Here is a 7,341-nt window from a genome sequence, read left to right as displayed (position 1 = left end):
GCAGAAGTAGGCAGAGACCCTAAAGAGTGCTAGAGAAACTCTTGGTTGCCTTTCCAATGTACATCCCTGCTGCTTACTGAAAGAGTCCCTCTTAATTATCATTTGGTTGTGATGTGCCAGGCAAGGTAGGTCCCACCCCAGTCCCAGGGAATAAATTACAACTAGTCTGAACCAGTCATTTAAAGTCCTTTTTCTCCTTGACAGTCATCAGTCTGTGAATGGATATACGGCCCAGCTCTGGCCAATGAGTTATAAAAGAAAGTCTGTTGGTAAGCTTTGGAAAGATATTTTTCCCCCTGATTGAGAGAACATTAATCTACTTAACGAAGGCTCTTTTACTACCCATTCCTTTTCTTCCTGCTTTGTACACTGTAAGTATGCAAACTTGATGTCTAAAACTGTGACAGTCCACTGAGAATGACAAAGGGAAGGGGAAAAAAGGCCTGGATCCTTGAGGACATTATTGACCTTTGAACCAGACCTGTAACCATCCATTTTCAGAGTCATGTGAAATAAAAAAAAATATATATATATTTTTTGTTAATAGCTTCTGTTGTCAGATATGAAGCTTGATTGTTTTCTAAAAGACAAAGAGCCTGGTAAATCATGGAGGACTTGCTAATAAGTCCTGGTAAAATAAAATTTTATTGGTTTTTTTTAATTTGTGGCAGACAGTGCCAAATGTAGATCTTAAAATGAAAACTAACATTTTAAAATTAATTGAACCATTTTCCAATCAAAAATTAGAAAGTGTAGTTTAATCAGGTCTTTCTTTTTGAATGTTTAAATTATACTTAATTTCTTCCTATAAGGTCCCAAAGAATTACTCACTGTTGTGTTTAAAACAAAATTTAGAAAATAAAAATTAATCCCCCAGAATATATACAATCCTTTTACATGTAGTATTCTTGAAAACTATGGAACATTTCAATAAATACTTGAAATTAAGATTATTAGGCAAGAATAAGCCAAACACTTGGAGAGTTTTCAGTAAGGAGCAAAATACATAAAAGTAGCAAACTTTCCTTGAATATGGACTATGTGACAAACATTTCTAAGCACCTTACATTTATGAAGTCATTTAAGCCTATGAGATCAGTAACTTACTGTTCCCTATCAGGCACAGAGAGAAGTATATATTCCATTGCCACATAACTCACATGGAAAGACCCCTGGCATCAGGCTGTGGAGTCTGTGCCCATCACTATTGTACTACTTGCCCAAAGGGAGTTGGGCCTACATATTTCTCCCACCTGAGGGGGGAGAGGAGCATTTCTTGTTTTTGTCGGTGCTGCATTCTGATGGACAGTCTTTTCCACCTTTTACTTGCTCCAGACCATAATGGGCCAGAGCAGTGCATTGCATGTGTGTATTTTTATACAACAATCTGAAGCTAGCTGCCCTCCAGTCCAGTGGGAATTGACATCCCTTTAGGAAATCCCAGCCTTATACTCCTTACACATATCTACAATAACTCCACAGGGTGACCTTTATAACCCCTGAAAGAAATCTAGAAAAATGCCTTTTCTGTCATGTTATATTTTTAGTGATCCTTTTAAAAACAATTTTTATTGTATTTTTCCCATTACTATTTAACCCCCGTGTATGTGCTCCCTGCTACAATCATCACACTGTTGTCCTTGTTCTAGTAATCTTTCAGCTGTGTGCATCTCCCAGAATGATCCACCTCTCTTGTGGCCCTCATTGCATTCTACCAGACAGAAGTAGTAGACTGGACTAATTGATCTCATGGTGTTCAGTTTGTTGACAATTTCTTGGCAGGAGAATGAGTTTCTAGAAAACTATGCCTGTTTCTGCCTACCAGGTAAATTTAAAGTCATCCTAGGGAGGAGTATTGGAGTATATTGGAATCAGTATCCTTGGTTCTGAAGTCTGAGCTTTCCTGGTGAGCATCTTTTTGTGTCTTCTTGATGTCCTTTAGTCATTCTTTTTTAAAATAGTTGGCTTTTTATTTATTTTTACAGAGGGGGAAGAATCAAAGAGAAACGTTAGTGTGTGGTTGCCACTTACATGCCCCCACTGGGGACCTGTGTCGCAACCCAGGCCTGTGCCCTGATGAGTCGAACTCAACACCCTTTGGTTCACAGGCTGGCGCTCAATCCACTGAGCCACACCAGCCAGGGCCTTTAGTCATTCTTTAACACCTTTCCCTTTCCCTTGAACTACCTCTTGCTGATATGGCTCTGGTGGAACTGTCCAACTAGTGTCCTGCTCTCTCTGTTATAGGAGTGGGCATGTGACTCGAGTAGGTCTGATCCAAATCTTTGCCTAGAATGTAAAAAGGTGAGGGCGGAGGAATAGCCTTTCTCTGCTTGGACTGTGAGTTATAAAGATATGATTCCAAAGCAGTTTGAGGGTCATCCCTTGTTTATGGGGTCAGAAAGAGAGAATCAGAGTTCTGGCAATATTTGTGTCCCTGGACATAGATGTGCCTGAAGCTGTTTGTATCCCTGTCCTTTCCAGTTATATTAGCCAATAAATTCTCCTGTTTCATCTAGTTTGAATCGATATTTTTCTATTATTTGTTATTGAAAACATCTATCCTCTAGAAATTTAAAACATTCAATATTGAGAAAATCAGTAAGATCAACATTGGTGGATATATGTTGATCTTGAGAGAACTAGTATGTATATATCATACATTATATATATGTGTGTGTGTGTGTGTATAGTGTGTGCACAAGAAAGAGAGACAGATTTATTTTAAGGGATTCACTGATGCAATCAGGGAGGCTAGCAAATCCAAAATCTGCAGGGCAGGACATCAGGCTGTAGACACAGGGAAGAGCTGATGTTTCAGTCCAAGTCCAGTTCTGGTGAGTTCCTTCTAGATTTGCAGAGGTCAGTCTTTTTTTTCTGTTCAGGCCCATCCATACTATGGAAAGCACCATGCTTTACTCAAAGTCCACAAGTTTAAATGCTTAATCTCATTAAAAAGTCCCTTCACAGACACACCCAGAATAATGTTGGACCAATATCTGGGCACAGTGGCTGAGCCAAGTTGATGAATAAATTTAACCATCACAGTGAATAAAGTTTGCTTTCATGGCCAACTTATTTTTGATTCCTTCTTGCTCCCCTCTCTGTGCATTTCTGTACTCAATTCCACAGGCCCTTATTTATGCCTTTCTTGCCCAGTGTCACCAACCAGGGTAATCTGTCCAGGTCTGCCTTCCCTCTGATTAGAATTACCTTTACTTTATCCCCTTCAAAACTTACATTTCCTCATTGATCTTTTCACACTTGGTATGGAAATGAAAAGTAATCCTATAAATAGTTTCACTCTGAAGTGTTAACAGATGATAATGACTTAATGTAGATCTCCTAGGAGAGAGGATGGTGGTCTGTATTAAATAAATACACACACACAGGCAGAGTTTAGGCATATGATAGGCAAGGGGTAGAGGTAATTTGGGACAAAGGAACTTTCTGGTCCCCTTTTAATTACATTTTGTGAATGACTAGTCCTCTATAGTCCAGCCCTATTTAACATCAGCTTCTCTTCTTAATGCTGCCTTTAAAAAAAAAAGGGTAGATGCAAATGTGCAAAAGTTTGATATGGTATTCTTTTTTTTTAAGGGAACAGGCAGTAGTAGAACGGACCATAAGATGCTTGAATAGAGTGGTGGGAGATGAGCTGATAAAAGTGGCAGGACTGAGATCCTGAATAACCATGTGTACCTGCACAGGAGTCTGGACTTCATCCGACAGGTGAAGGGTACCCAGTGAATTGGATGCAGGAAGAAATAGGATCAGATTTGTGTTTTTGAAAGTACACTCTGGTGTGAAGCTGTTTGTATAGGGTGAATTGGAGTGGTGGAACCAAAGGAGTTCACTTCAGGGGCCTTTCTGGGGCCTTGTGCTTGTGTTCATTTTTTTATTCTCATAGGCCTTAATGGCTCAAACTGCTTTTTTCTTTGGTACTTGCCACCATCTTCTCTGTCCACTGGGGTGCATTTCTGCATAAAACTCCCTAAAGAGTAGAACATATGTGCCCCCAATCCCCATATTATTGTTACTCAAAAATAATTTTGAAAAATTGATACAGTTGACATAAAACATTACATTAGTTTTATGGTTGTAAAATAATTAGTTTTATTCAGTATACATTTATATTACAAAATGATCACAGAAAGTTAACATTTACAACTACACAGTTATGATTTTTCTTTATATTTTTGTTTTTCCATTAAAATTACTTAGTCCTTGTTTTTTTGTGGTTAATTTTATTTTTTAAAGCATATTTTGATTAAGCTATTACAGTTGTCCCTATTTTTTTCTCTCCTTCATCCGCCCTCTGCCCTGCATCTCCCTGCCCTCCAGGATTCCCCTACTAGTTCATGTCCATGGGTTGTACATGTAAGTTCTTTGGCTTGTCCATTTCCTATACTATTTTTAACATTCTCCTGTCTATTTTATACCTACCAATTATGCTTATTACCTGCAACTACCCCCAATTCTTCCCCTCCATCTCCCCACTGATAACCCTCCATGCAATTTCCATTTCTCAGATTCTGTTCCTGTTCTAGTTGTTTGCTTAGCTTTTGTATTTGCTTTTTAGATTCATTTGTTGATAGTTGTGAATCTGTTGTCATTTTACTGTTCATAGTTTTTGATCTTCTATTTCTTAGATAAGTCCCTTTAACATTTCATATATTAAGGACTTGGTGATGATGAACTCCTTTAACTTGACTTTATCTGGGAAGCACTTTATCTGCCCTTCTATTCTAAATGATAACTTTGCTGGACAGAGTAACCTTGGATGTAGATCCTTGTCTTCCATGACTTAAAATGCTTCTTTCTAGCCCCTTCTTGCCTGCAGTTTCTTTTGAGAAGTTAGCTGATAGTCTTACGAATATTCCTTTGTAGGTAACTCCTTTCCTCTTGCTGCTTTATTTCAAAAAGATTTTCTTTATTTTTAGATGGAGGGGAGGGGAGGCAGAAAGAGGGAAAGAAACATCAATATGTGGTTGCCTCTTGCATGCCCCCCCCCCCCCCGGGGATCTGACCCACAAACTAGGCAAGTTTCCTAGAATAGGAATGGAACCAGTGGCCCTTTGGTTCACAGGCTGCCACTCAATCCACTGAGCCACACCAGTCAAGGCTCCTCTTGCTGCTTTTAAGATTCTCTCTTTAGGCCCTGACTGGTGTAGCTCAGTGGATTGAGCATAGGCCTGTGAACCAAAGCATCACTGGTTTGATTCCCAGTCAGGGCACATGTCTGGGTTGCAGGCCATATCCCCAGTATGGGGTATGCTAGAGGCAACCACACATTGATGTTTCACTCCCTCTCTTTCTCCCTCCCTTCCCCATCTCTCTAAAAATAAATACATAAAATCTTTTTTAAAAGATTCTCTCTTTATCTTTAACCTTGGGTAACTTAATGGTGAAGTGCCTTGGTGTGTTCCTCCTTGGGTCTAATTTCTTTGGGACTCTCTGGGCTTACTGGACTTCCTGGAAGTCTATTTCCTTTGCCAGACTGGGGAAATTTTCCTTTATTCAAATAAGTTTTTAATTTCTTGCTCTTGTTCTTCTTATGGCACTCCTACGATTCGGATGTTGGAGTGCTTAAAGGTTTCTTGGAGGTTCCTAAGCCTCCTCATTTTTTTGAATTCTTGTTTCTTCATTCTGTTCTGGTCCAATATTTATTTCTTCCTTTTGTTCAAAATCACTGATTTGAGTTCTGGTTTCCTTCCTTTCACGGGTTGGTTCCCTATATATTTTGCTTTATTTCACTTTGGGTAGCCTTCATTTTGCAACTGAACTCAATAAATCCTGTGAGCATCCTGATTGCCAGCGGTTTGAACTGTGCATCTGATGGGTTGGCTATCTCCTTGTTGCTGAACTTTTTCTCACATTTCGATCTGTTCTTCATTTGGGCCATATATATATATATATATATATATATATATTTTTTTTTTTTGCCTCGGTGTACCTGTTATATTGTTAGAAGGCAGAGCCTCAGGTATTTGCCTGGGTGGAGCAACTCTTTGTCATGTTGTGGCACTGTTTGTGGGGGAGGGATTTGAGAGGGAACGATGCCACACCCTCACTGGGCTCTAGCCCCACTTGGCAAGGAACTCTCCTATGAGACTAGGAGTTTCTCCTGCTGTCACAGCCCCCACAGTATTTTACAGCTAGAGGTTCTGAGTCTTCAGTTTCTCCAACAGCCAGCCCTGTCTCTCCTGCACCATCTGCGGCCTTGCTGCGTGTCCTCTCCACTCGGCTGCCTGTCTCTCCCCTCCTACCAGTCTGGATGAATGTTTCTTTAACTCCTTGGTTGTTGGAGTTTCATGCAGTTTAATTTTCTGGCACTTGTTTTATTGTTTTCAAATTGGTTTCTTTTGGGTGTGTGAGGAAGCTAAGCGTTTCTACCTACGTCTCCATCTTGGCTGGAGCCTGGCCCACCATAGTCCCCTTAGATTTTTTTTTCTTGTGATGAGAATTTTCAAGACCTATACTCTTAGCAATTTTTAAATATACAACACAACTATAGTCACTATCTTATACAGTATATATCCAGGACTTATTTTATAACTGGAAGTTTGTGCCCAGGCCTTTTTTATTTTAATACTTTTATTGCTATTTATACTGGGATTAAGATAAGGGATAACAAAAATTACAAACAAGGGGACATCTAAAAATCTTATAAAGCTATTTCAATTATGGTTCTTCATTTCTTTAGAAATGACAACTGGAAATCCTAATGTGTGGCAAGGAGGAGGCTGAGAACCATTAGATTACTTGGGACTTAATCTAGGAAATGGAGTTGCATAAAGAGATGATAGCCCTGGCTGGTATGGCTCAGTGGACTGAACACTGGTCTGTGAACCAAAGGGTTGCTGGTTCGATTCCCAGTCAGGGCACATGCCTGGGTTGCGGGCCAGGTCCCCAGTAGGGGATGCGTGAGAGGCAACCACACATTGATGTTTTTCTCCCTTACCTGCTCCCTCCCTTACCCTCTATCTAAAAAAATAAATAAATAACATCTTAAAAAAGAGAGAGATGATAAATGACACCCCTTACCATTGTTATTATTATTTTTAGTCTACTTCAGAACTTTGAATCAGGAGAAAATCCTTTCCATTTCCTTAGATGTTTGAATGAGACCCAGATGTCCTCATTCCTTTACAGATAATTTATTTTCTTCTTCTCAGCCCTTACTCGCAAAGGTCCAGTTGAGGCAAAGCTCTGTATAGATGGGGGTCAGACACACAAAATTCTTCCATTTCAGTGTCCTGACTGGCACATGGTTACAAAGGGCTCTTTGTTGCAGTGGGTTGGAGAGTTTGTTCAAGGTTGGGCTGGTGTGAGGAAAGA

The sequence above is a fragment of the Artibeus jamaicensis genome, unplaced genomic scaffold (genome assembly GCF_021234435.1).
Source record: "Artibeus jamaicensis isolate MK-2021 breed Jamaican fruit bat unplaced genomic scaffold, CSHL_Jam_final contig_3174, whole genome shotgun sequence".
NCBI classification, from domain to species: domain Eukaryota; kingdom Metazoa; phylum Chordata; class Mammalia; order Chiroptera; family Phyllostomidae; genus Artibeus; species Artibeus jamaicensis.
The sequence above is the reverse complement of the archived record's forward strand: the minus strand, read 5'-3'. Positions refer to the sequence as shown.